Consider the following 12,597-nt stretch of genomic DNA (forward strand, 5'->3'; position numbering starts at 1 on the left):
AGTATATCATCCATATAATGTATGAGATATAACGTTGGAAACCTTTTTCTCACAGGAGTTAAGGCCTGAGCCTCATATATTTGGCATAATGTAGGACTATTTGCCATGCCCTGAGGCAATACTTTCCATTGACATCTCCTCATGGGTTCCTTAAAATTTAAGGAAGGCAAGCTAAAAGCAAAATGTTTTCTATCTTCAGGAAACAAAGGAATAGTGAAAAAACAATCTTTAAATCTATAACTAAAAGATGATAATTCTGTGGTATGGCTGTTGGAGAGGGTAGGCCTAGTTGAAGAGCTCCCATTATTAGCATAGTTTTATTAACAGCTCTTAGACCCTGTAATAACCTCTATTTTCCAGACTTTTTCTTGATAATAAAAATAGGAGTATTCCAAGGACTATTGGCAATTTCTAAATGCCCGAATTGTTCCAGTACTAACTGTTCTGCAGCTTCTAATTTCTCCTTTGTGAGGGGCCATTGGTCCACCCATACAGGGTCATCACTCAGCCAAGTAATTGGATCAGCAGTGAGTGGAGGAGAATCCAAGGCCCCCAAGAAAAACCCAAACCTTGTCTATCACTTTTTATTTTCACATCAATAGGATAGACAGTTCCTTTTTGATTTGTTCCCAGCCCTTTTGTGGGAAGAAATCCTTGATCCAACACCATATTAGAGACGTGAGAATTTGGACTATAAAGTAATACTCCCATTTCTTTTCATATATCTTGGCCCAAGAGGTTTAAAGGCAGCCCAGGCAAAACATAAGGCTGGAAGTATCCTGAATGGCCCTCACTATCTTGCCATAATAATAACTGACTACTTGGCATAGGAGAAGAACTCTGTCCTATTCCTTGAAGTTCTGTAATAATAGGACTAACGGGCCAATGTTTAGGCCAGTGCATCTGCGTCATAACAGAGACATCAGCTCCAGTGTCTAACAAACCTGAACAAACCTTTCCATTCATGGTTCATTTCATTTCTGGACGTTCTTTCCCTATCTTCTGAATCCAGTAGGCAGCACTAGATGATCCAAAAGCCTTTGTTTCTCTCTTTTGATGTTGTAAAATTTGTCCATGAGGTACAAAGGGCAAAAGTAGCAATTGTGCAATTTTATCACCAGGAGAAATCGTTATTATATTTTTAATAGTTTGTGCCATGATTTTTATTTCTCCTTCGTAGTCAGAGTCTATGAGTCCTGGCATAATAGTTAAACCCTTCATGGCGACACTATTTCTTCCCAATAATAGTCCAATCAAACCCTTGGGTAAAGGTCCATAGATGCCCATAGAGAGGGCCTGAGGACCCATTGCAGGAGTTAATACATATCGGGCGGAGGTACTGAGGTCCAGTCCTGTGCTTCCTGCTGTTGCTCTGGAGAGCGAAGATATTGTATGTTTTTGTTTTTGGTTAATGTCTGATTGATAGTTTGAGGAGGATACGCAGACGTTGCCCCTATTATTTGTTGGGGCCGGGGAAGGCCCCGGGAGGAGTTTCGCGACAGTGGTGTCCCATCCCTGTGGGCCACTGAGTGACAATCTCGTGCCCAACGTTTTCCCCTGTTGCATTTAGGGCATAAACCAGGGATTTTCGGACCATCTGGAGGTTTTTGAGTAGGGAAGGAAGGAGCAGGGTTACAATGAAAAGATCCACATTCTCCAGCAAAATGACCTGCCTTTCCGCATTGAAAACTAGTCTTTGTTCTCTTTTGATTGTTTTTAAACCCCACTTTAGTTAATGCTGCAGCCATAGCAGCACCCTGTATATAAGCAGGCCCAATGTCTGCACAAAGGCGAATATAATCCTCCAGTGTTCCCCGTTTTCTCCAAGGTCGAATCGCAGCCTGACCTGCATTATTAGCGTTTTCAAAAGCAAGTTGCTTAACTACAATTGTACCAGTGAGTCCATCCACAATGAGTCTCCCCACTGCCTGTAACAATCTATCTACAAAATCAGCATATGGTTCATCAGGTCCCTGTCTCATTTTTGAAAGATCCTCAGTTTTGTGTGTAGAAGGTAATTTCCTCCAGGCTTGTAATGCCAAATGATTTATTTGAGGATAAGCAACAAAGGTATAAGTTAGTTGATCTTGTAAAGAAATATATGGTCCTTCCCCAATCAGCATATGATAATCCACTGGAATATCATGGGTAGCATTCTTTTCTGCTTGTTCAGCAGCCCATTCATAAAAATCAAACTTCCATATTAAATAATCTCCACCATTTAAACAAGCTCGTGCAATAGACTTCCAATCAGCAGGGGAAAGAGCTTCTCCTGCAATAGTGTCAACCATAGCAGTAGTAAAAGGAGCAGTGGGCCCATATTGAGCACAAGCAGATTTTAAATCTTTCAAAACTTTAAAAGGAAGAGCCTGATGCTCCCTAATAGCCTGTTGAGGATGATTAGGATCAGGTCTTTCTATGACAGGACAACAGAAAATAGGATCTTCTCCTCGTTTTATTGCTGCTTATACAGCACGTTGCAAGAGACTGAGCATTTTTACAGATGTAGATTTTTGAGGAAGACAGTCCTTACTAATTTGCAGCTTTTTCACTGACTTATCTGTCATAGCCATTAGAAAATCATCCTCAGGATGATTCTCTCTTTTATGTTTTTTTTTTTCTCTCTCTTTTATGTTTAAAAGCCTCATCGGGGCTTCCCTGGTGGCGCAGTGGTTGAGAGTCCGCCTGCCGATGCAGGGGACACGGGTTCGTGCCCCTATCCCGGAAGATCCCACATGCCGCGGAGCGGCTGGGCCCGCGAGCCATGGCCGCGGAGCCTGTGTGTCCGGAGCCTGTGCTCCGCAACGGGAGAGGCCACAGCAGTGAGAGGCCCGCGTACAGCAAAAAAAAAAAAAAAAAAAAAAAAAAAAGCCTCATCGGTTAAGTCAAAATGTTCCTCTTCATCTGAAATATTTAAATTAATTAGCTCTTTCGGTTTAGGAAGTGGCAACACAGTAGCTGATAATACAGTCTTGTCTTCTGTCAGAGGCTTATGTTTTTCTGACTTTACATTCAAATCAACACTATCATGAGAAGAACCTAAACATATTTTTATCAGATTCCACAAACTAAATGTAACAACAGCAGTATGAGTAGGCCCTCGAGACTCATAATAATTTTTTAAATCTTCTCCAACTTTCTGCCAGATTTCTGTCACAGAGCCGCCATCAGGAAACCAGGGAGATACATCATGGATATGCTGCAAAAATTCAGTCAACTGTGAGGTAGAAACTTTATTACCCCGAGCTATAAGCATCGAAAGTAAAACCTGAGCAAATAATTCATGCTCCTTTGAGCCCTTTTGCCCCATCTTATTTTACTTCTGACTGTTGCCTTATGCCTCTATTAGTTTCACTTTTACTCGTGGCCACACATATTTTGCATAAGGGTTCTCTTACCTGCACTTTCTTTTCCTTTTAATTGCCTTCATGCTTCAGGTCCCTGTTCGGGCACCACTTGCCATGGACCAGCCTCAGAAAGAGGATTTCACCGCCCAGGGTCAGAAGGGATGAGGTAAGGAACTGAAGTAGCACCGACGAATGGGGTCAGAAGGAACAAGACAACTGATGGTTGCAAGGTAAGTTTTATTATGCTACAGGTGCAGATTATATAGACTAGAAAAGGGAAGGTTGCCAGACGGTGGTTTACATTATCTAATGACTGTCTTGGCTCAAGGTTAACTTCCCTGGGAGAAAACCCATAAGCCCAGAATCATCCAAAATAACCTGCATGTGCAGGGAGGAGACAGCTTTGCTTGTCTCATTTTACTTTCTTTCTGATTTCTGGGCCCTGGTGATTTATCTCCCATGGAATGGAACAAGGAGGGGAACAAGTAGGGACAGTCCCTTCGAGCAGCAGCGGCATGCCTGGCATGTCCGAAGGTGCTCTCAAGGCTGACTGCTTCCCACACATATGTTGGCTTGTTTAAGCCTCAAGCCCTCGATCCTTTGTTGAAATACAATAATTTCATTCCTATGGTTTTCAATACCAAAAACTCTACCTCCAGGAGGGTTAAAGTCTAATTTGTACTCCAAACCAAGTAGCAGTGCAGTTCGCTACTACTGAGGCTGAATCCATAAAGACTTCAAGACCACGACCAGAAGACAAGTTATTATATATAATACCCTAGAAGGCCTGGAACATAATTATCATATACATAGCTGGTCCTTCAGAACTTTTTACCTATAACATGTTTTTTGATGAAAGTTATTTAATGTACTGGAGATAACTGTGAATTACTGATCAAATATTTGAATACTTATACTTACCTGGAATTTCATTTCTGCTGAAAGAAAAAGGAAGAACAGGACTCACCTAAAAAAAAACAAACTTTAGAAATGAAAGTAAACATCTTATCACACACTATCACTTTTGGAAGCAGCATAGAGGGGCAGTCAACAGTAAAACACTGGTGAAATAGGACAAAACTCTAGGCCAAAAATCCATTATTATTATCATCCGTGACAGTACCACAACTGTGCCCTTCATAATTAATAAGCACTCCTAAGAGTCTTCATTTGGCACCAGATGATGTGTTTAAGAGAAACACTCTGGGAGGTTTTGAATCAGACTTGGTTTTTTGTTAGCCAAGTTACAAGAGAATTTTTAAAGTGGGGGGAAGGGAAGAAGGAAACGGACCAGAAAAAGGATTGAAGCCATCATCTACAAACCAACAAAGCACTGAGAGTTCCAAACGTTATGTCAGACACTAAAATGACTGATACAGGCTCAAATGGTTTATAAAACCTAGAAAAAGACTACACCAGCAAAGTCCCCATTTATCTGTAGAGTTCAGAAACTAAAACAAGGAATATTTCAGCTTAACACCTTATCTCAAGAGAATCATATACACTTCACATGAATAAAAATACCTGAAACCAAACATTTTTAAAAGCTCCAATACCCAAAATAGAAAGAAAAAAATTAATTCAGAAGACTCAATCCATCCATGATCATCACAAAATGGCTGGGCAATCTCTATCTCCCTTCCACACTAACCATCCATCCCCTGGAAGACCAAGGGAGATCAGACCTTCCAGACTTACCTTCCAGACCTTCCAGACACCTGGCTGCGGCAAAATTCGATGGAATCTCCTTGTGGAACGGCAGTTTCCCATCTCTTGTGTCTCTCCCTGTCATGATCATGCAGGAAGCAAGTCTGGCTGTGCTATTTCTTATCATTGTGTGTCACCCATCTGCAACATGATATTGAAAAAGTAGTTCCCCTTCCCCCAGAAGGTTGAGGCTCAGCTACAGGGGTAATTCTCCTGGGCACACAGTCATTATTTAGGCTGACTCAGTGACTTCAACAGGCTTAATCATGTCATCAGGTTTGTTGCCAGCTGCATAATGCTCCCACATCTGTAGATAGAGCCGCTCTAGTTCCATCGTGTATTGTCTGGTGTTGAACAGAGGGCTAGATGTTCTCTGCTTCCAGACTTTGCCACGAATTTTCTTCAGGTATTCTACATCAGTTCCCAGTTTCACAGCTATCTCTTCATATTCTTGTCTATTTTTAGCAATCAGCTCAAGACAGCCTAAACAAGTGAGCTGGGAAGCTGCAACTCGGGAAGCAAGAGTCTCTCCTGGCAGAGTCACCATGGGGGTCCCTGCCCAAAGGACGTCCATCCCTGTGGTGTGTCCATTACAGAGTGGAGTGTCCAAGCAGACATCAGCCAGCTGGCCTCTCCGAACATGTTCCTCTTTAGGAGCAACAGGGGAAAAAATGATACGGTTCGGGGGAAGGCCCATATTTTGTGCGTACTGTTGAATATTAGCTTCTCCTGCTGCTGGAAAACGCAACAGCCACAGTACACTATTGGGAACACGCTTCAGAATATTTGCCCACATCTGCAAAGTAGATGGGTCAAGTTTGTATAACTGATTAAAGTTACAGTACACAATGGCATCTTCCGGTAACCCGTACTGAGAACGTGTGGTTACAATAATGGTACGGGGAACCTCCTCTCCAGTGGCAGCCTTATTGTTGATCAGGGTAGTTGCCAGTCCATTGCTAATACTGAATCCATTAATTGTAATCTGAATTTGTCCTCTGTTAATCATTTCAATAACTGCTTCTGCAACAGTATTCATAGGAATGACAGGCATATTAAGAGTTGTATTACTGCTGTCTGCGTTGTCTTCTCCATCAGGACATTTCATCTTGACTATTTGCACATCTGATAGACTATCAAGAAATGCTTGGAGGTCGATGCCATTCAGCACAATCCGATTGTCATAAATGTGCCCATTGGACTTAAAATCGATGACGGCTTTTTTCTTCAGGTGAGGAAACATATTAGCATGATCACCAATAAAGAAAGTATGGGGCATATAAGCCAGTTTCTCAGAATACTGCTCAGCAACTTCAGCAGGTGAAGTTTCCTGATCAGTGATGATATAATCCATGAAAAGCGCGCCACTAGTCCCAGGGTACCCCAGCCACATTGCCTGAATAGGAGCTGGCCTGAGAGCAAAGAGTTCATTTCGAGCACCCCTGGTATAACCATTCAGATTTACGAGGATGTGTATACCATCTTGATGGATGCGATCAGCTGCTTTCCCATTGCATGGAATCTGAGAAAGATCAATGAAATGATTGGCTTCTGCCATCACCTTCGCTCGGAAGTTTGTGCCATCATGTGGGCTCAGGCCATAACAGAATATCTCAAATTTATCAGGATTGTGCATGCCTGGAATAGACTGCATAAGATGAGAAGTAGGATGATTCCCAAAGTCAGAACTCACGTATCCTACACGCAGTCGACCATCACTGAGCTTCAGGTCTTTTGGATGTTCATACGGTGGTTTATGAAGGACACTTATATTAGCCAAGCAGAGGTTCCCATGCCTCTCAGCAATAGCCTTCCTGAAGCCATGAGAAAGAGGATAGAGCATACTATGATGAGGCTGCACAGAAGGCAACCTATTCCTCTCCAACTGGTCAGCCACAATGCTGACCAACTTCTTCATTCGCTCATCATAGTCTGTCCAATCACAGACAACCTGCAGGCAATGAGCCAAATTACAATAAGCGTCAGGAAAGTCAGGTTGAAGCTTCAGAACAGTGCGATAAGAAGCAATTGCTTCTGGAATATTCCCTGAATCGTGGTGAATGGAAGCCAGATTGCTGTGGGCATCCGCAAATGCAGGGCTGATCTGAACGGCACGAGTATAACACTGCAAGGCTCCCTGAACATCCTGCATCTCCCATAGGGTGTTTCCCATATTGCAGTAGGCATCAGCAAAGGTAGGACTGATTCGAATAGCCTCCTTATAATGCATCAGAGCTTCGTGCAGTTTTCCCTGCTGCTTCAATACACTTGCTAAATTTGAATGGGCATCAGCAAAGTCTGGGCAGAGCTCTAATGCTTTACGATACAAGCGAACTGCCTCTTCACTGTTTCCCTGTTCTCCTTTGATATTGGCTAGGTTATTCAGAGAGTCTGCATGGGTGGGACACAGCCGGAGAGCTGTATGATAACAATCTTCTGCTTCAGCAACACTGCCCTTCTCTTTGAGAGCGTTTCCTAGGTTGCAGTAAGCATCAGGGAAATGTGGTTGCAATTCAATAGCTCGCCTGTAGGTGTCTATTGCCAGATCCATCAGGCCTTGCTCATAGTATACACAAGCCAGGTTGCCATGTACCACTGCATGATTTGGACTCAAGCTTAGGGCACGAAGGTAAGCTGCCACAGCTCTGTCAAAAATCCGTGCCTCATTGAAGACATTTCCTAAATTGATATAAGCATCCAGAAAATTGGGGTCAAGGGTGACAGCCTTTTCAAAGTGATGAATTGCAAGCCAAATCTCCCCTTGTGCATTGAAAACACAGCCAAGATTACTCCAAGCTACTGCAAAGTTCGGTTGCGTCTCAATTGCTTTCAAATAACATGCCTTGGCTTCTTCTAAGCCACCCAGGGCTTTGAGCAGGTTCCCCAGGTCACTGCGAACACAGTACAAATAAGGATTGTACTGAAGAGCAGAGACGTAAGCTTGTACTGCCCCTTCCATGTCGCCTGCTGCTACCAATGCGGCTGCCAGGTTAATATAACCATCGATGAAATCTGGTTTGAGATGCAATGCATGCCGGTAATGCTCAGTTGCTTCCTGCAACTGCCCTCTTTCCTTGTACACATTCCCCAAATTCGAATAGGCTTCTGCCAGAAGAGGGTTCTGTTTAATTGCCAGAGTACTAAAGTGGGCAGATCTGTCCAGCCTTCGACACTGGAAGTGTAGAGATGAAAGTAATAAAAGTACACCAGTATTGCCTGGCTCTTGTCTCCAGAGCTGCATGCAGTGTCTCTCAGCTGTCTCAAAATCTCCTGCCTGATATTCTCGATGTGCCAACTCAGCTAACCCTTGGAAGGAAAGCATACATTTCGTTGGTTCTGTGCTGTCGGCCACGTTGCCCACGGAAGACGCCATCTGGAGCTTCTGGAGAGAGTGAAAAAAGGGGGTAATTGAGTCCCGCTGCCGCCACTACTGGCAAGAATGTTTCTAGAGGTAGCAAACACGAGCGCAGCAGCCGTACCACTGCTTTGGCAGGCTTAAGCGGCGGTAACGGTTACAGGCACCGAACCTTAGGAACTCTGGTTGGCCATCTACCTCTCATGCTCTTGAAATCTTAATTCTTAACCCTGCCCTCTTCCACCATTTTTCTGCTAATCAGGGAATAAAAATTACCTATCCATTTGCCTTACAAGAAATCAAAAGTCAGTAGTCCAAACACTTTTTAAAATATTGTTTTCTGTCCAGTTGGAAATGAGATACATGATTGACTTTTCTTCATCATTCATATAGTCAACGTGGAAAACATTAGGGCCATGAATTTCAATACAGTAAGATGAGAAAATTTTAAATTGGCCTTCCCAATCCACTAATAAGTAACCGATGTTGTATATGATGCTAAAATCTTAGAGACTGAGTTTGATATTTTAAAAGTTCTGAAAACATTAGCTAATTTCTCCTCATCAAATTTCTCATGACTCAAACCTGAGTGTTACTTTTTAAAAGATAAATTTATTTATTTTTATTTATTTATTTTTATTTTGGCTGCATTGGGTCTTCAGTGCTGCGTGCAGGCTTTCTCTATTTGAGGTGAGCGGGGGCTACTCTTTGTTGTGGTGCCGGGGCTTCTCATCACAGTAGCTTCTATTGTTGTTCCACAGCTCTATGGGTTCCTTTTTAGGTCCTACGAAGAACCCTAGAAATTAGTGCATGTAATTATAGGTTTTTGCAAAATTGTCAAAAGTGAGATATTTTAACTTCCATCAGGTAAGACCAGCGTCTATTTCTTTGCCAATTTTCCTTCTATCATAGTCCGCTATGTTGGATCATATTGGATTGGTCACAGGCTTTTTTGAAACCTGGCTAAGGAGATGTTTTAAGTGAGGCTATTATGTGATTTTCAGACACCACCATATGTAATTGACTATATAATATCCCATTACAGGAATAACTTCCAGTACTCTTACTGACTACTCTACTGACTTAACTAGCACAAGACACAGAAACGTAAGGACAAAAACCACCTTACAATATAGCCATGTCTTGCACTTCACAGCTCTCAAAGCATGTGCATTTGAAGAAGAAAAAAAGAACTGAAAAGTATAAAACCAGAACTTATTCTGTGGAAAATTATTTCAATCATCAGGCATGTGAAAGATAAGTCAAAGATTCAGTTTTCTTCAATGCTTAGTCAAAACGGACATTTCCTTCTGTCAAGAATATACTCCAGGGCTTCCCTGGTGGTGCAGTGGTTGAGAGTCTGCCTGCCGATGCAGGGGACACGGGTTCGTGCCCCGGTCCGGGAAGATCCCAAATGCCGTGTAGCGGCTAGGCCCGTGAGCCATGGCCACTGATCCTGCATGTCCGGAGACTGTGCCCCGCAACGGGGAGAGGCCACAACAGTGAGAGGCCAGCATACCGCAAACACAAAAAAACAAAAAAACAATAAACTCCAGGGGCTTCCCTGATGGCACAGTGGTTAGGAAGCCACCTGCCAATGCAGGGGACACGGGTTCGAGCCCTGGTCCGGGAAGATCCCACATGCCGCGGAGCAACTAAGACCGTGTGCCACAACTATGGAGCCTGTGCTCTAGAGCCCGTGAGCCACAACTACTGAGCCTGCGAGCCACAACTACTGAAGCTTGCGTGCCTAGAGCCCGTGCTCTGCAACAAGAGAAGCCACTGCAATAAGAAGCCTGCACACCGCAACAAAGAGTATCCCCCAGTCGCTGCAACTAGAGAAAGCCTGCGCACAGCAACGAAGACACAACACAGTCAAAAATAAATAAATAAATAAATAAATAAATAAAAGAATATAGCCCATCAATAATGTGTGTAATGGAATGGTGTGAATGAGTATTTTATCAGAATTCCTGTAATGCACAATTCTATAGCAGTACTGAAATCAGTAATGCATTTATAATAGTAAATAGTTATGAGGAAGTAATCCATAGAGGTTTTCTCAAAGTTAACAATGAAAATTAATGTGACATTATCAATAATAAATTGTGACGCTGAAATAAACTTTTCTAAACTATTAATAACTAAAAGCAAACTCTAATCAACCATGTTAAAAGAAATCTATGTCTATAAACTACAAAGTTTATTTCTGAAAATTTTATTTCTAAAACACATAAACTGTCATATGAGGAGGCAGTTAAAGAATATATAGCTACAAGAGTGGGGAAAAAGTTTTATAGAGACACATCTGGCAGTAGTGAATTTTCAAATGTCATTTTTCTAGATTTTGTGACACCTATAGTATTGATATTTGAAAGCATTTAAAAAATTGTAATTTGAAGATTTGCTACTTCCAGGTAGAGTAAAATATTTGGAAGCAAAACAACATTTCCACGGAGAAAAATTTTAAAAGCCAAATAAAATAGTCAGCATTCAATCAAAAAGTTCTAGACATACCAAGAGATAGAATCATTTGACTAAAATTCTAAGAAAGGAACAGATAATACAAAAATATTTATATAAGATATTGTGTATCTTTATCAGGAAAAGTCTTTATCAAGAAAAGACTTTAAAATCATCAGAATTAATATTATATTTTATTTATTTGTATATTTTATTTATATATTTATATAAAGGACTTAAAGATAAAGGCCTAGTTAAGGCAGTGACAAAAGCAGTAGCAGTGGGAGTGAAAAGAAATGGTTATATTCAAGGATATTTTGTCAGTAAAAGTCCAAGATCAAATGTCTGACTGCATACATGGGATGGATAGACAGAGTGGGAAAAATCAAAGTTAACTATAGAGGTTCTAGTGAAGATGGGGTTGCCATCACCCAACCCAAGGGGTTGCGATCATCCCCAAGGTCTAGGAGACTCAAAGGGAAGGTCATGGTCGAGGAAAAGTTAATTGCTGGGAAAATAAGACTCCCAGTCTCTCCATCTCCTTATACTAGTTTTTTTTTTAACATCTTTATTGGAGTATAATTGCTTTACAATGCTGTGTTAGTTTCTGCTTTATAACAAAGTAAATCAGTTATACATATACATATGTCCCAATATCTCTTCCCTCTTGGATCTCCCACCCTCCCACCCTCCCTATCTCACCCCTCTAGGTGGTCACAAAGCACAGAGCTGATCTCCCTGTGCTATGCGGCTGCTTCCCACTAGTTATCTATTCCTTACACCAGTTTTGTTTTTCCACTCATATACGTAGCAGCATTTCATTCAAGGGGAAAGCCATTGATCTGACTGGTCAAATTAAACACCATAGTTCAAGGCACATTTACAGTGGTTAGTTCCTCCACAATTTAGAAAGTAACATTCACAATTTCCCTCTTCCTACACCGTGGAACACATTGGCCATTCCTCCAAAGTTTCCACTCCATAGAGTGGACCAGAGTTGACATTAGCCCAGAACTGAGAGCTTGGCATGAGATGGTGTCAACCCCTCCTAGAGCTCTGGCATAAGTTATGACCCAACCCAGCTCCACAGAGAGCTCTGCATGGAATCTTGTCTCAGCCATAATAATGTGATTCTGCTTTTCATTTGGTTTTCTTCTTTGCTTAACTTTCTCTGGCCACTCTGACAAACAAAATTTCAGGCATTCCTGGGCCACTCACTAACTTTATTCTGTCTAATGATATCCAGATTCCCAAGAAAATTACTAACAATAAAGGGGGAAATTTGGAACATGGTGAGTTTTAGGTGCCTGAAAATACAGGTAACTGAATCCAGTTAAGTAGCAAATTATTTGGGTATCAAATATGCCAGTAGAAGAGCAGACTAAGCTCAGTTTAATGTACTCTTATTGGAGACACATGTAAATTCTGGGTCAATTTTGAAAAAGTTAAAAGCACATAGCTGAGATTAAAAGAAAGAAAGGAACACCTGCATGTTTCAGAAAGTAACAGAGAAATTAAATCCAGAGAAATAAGAGCAGACTGATGTGTATGGGTTCCGTTCCTTAGTATAGGCCTTATGTAAATAGGGGCTGGAGCTAGAAATCTAACATTACCTTGAGGCCAGGAATTTAGACTCAGGATGGAACAATATTGAGAAGTTAGTACAGATATCCTACAGAAATTTCATGAGGAACTGCTTAGTCCATTAAGAGGGCCAAGGGAGGT

This window comes from Mesoplodon bidens, assembly GCF_964165515.1.
Source record: "Mesoplodon bidens genome assembly, contig: HAP1_SCAFFOLD_103, whole genome shotgun sequence".
NCBI classification, from domain to species: Eukaryota; Metazoa; Chordata; class Mammalia; order Artiodactyla; family Ziphiidae; genus Mesoplodon; species Mesoplodon bidens.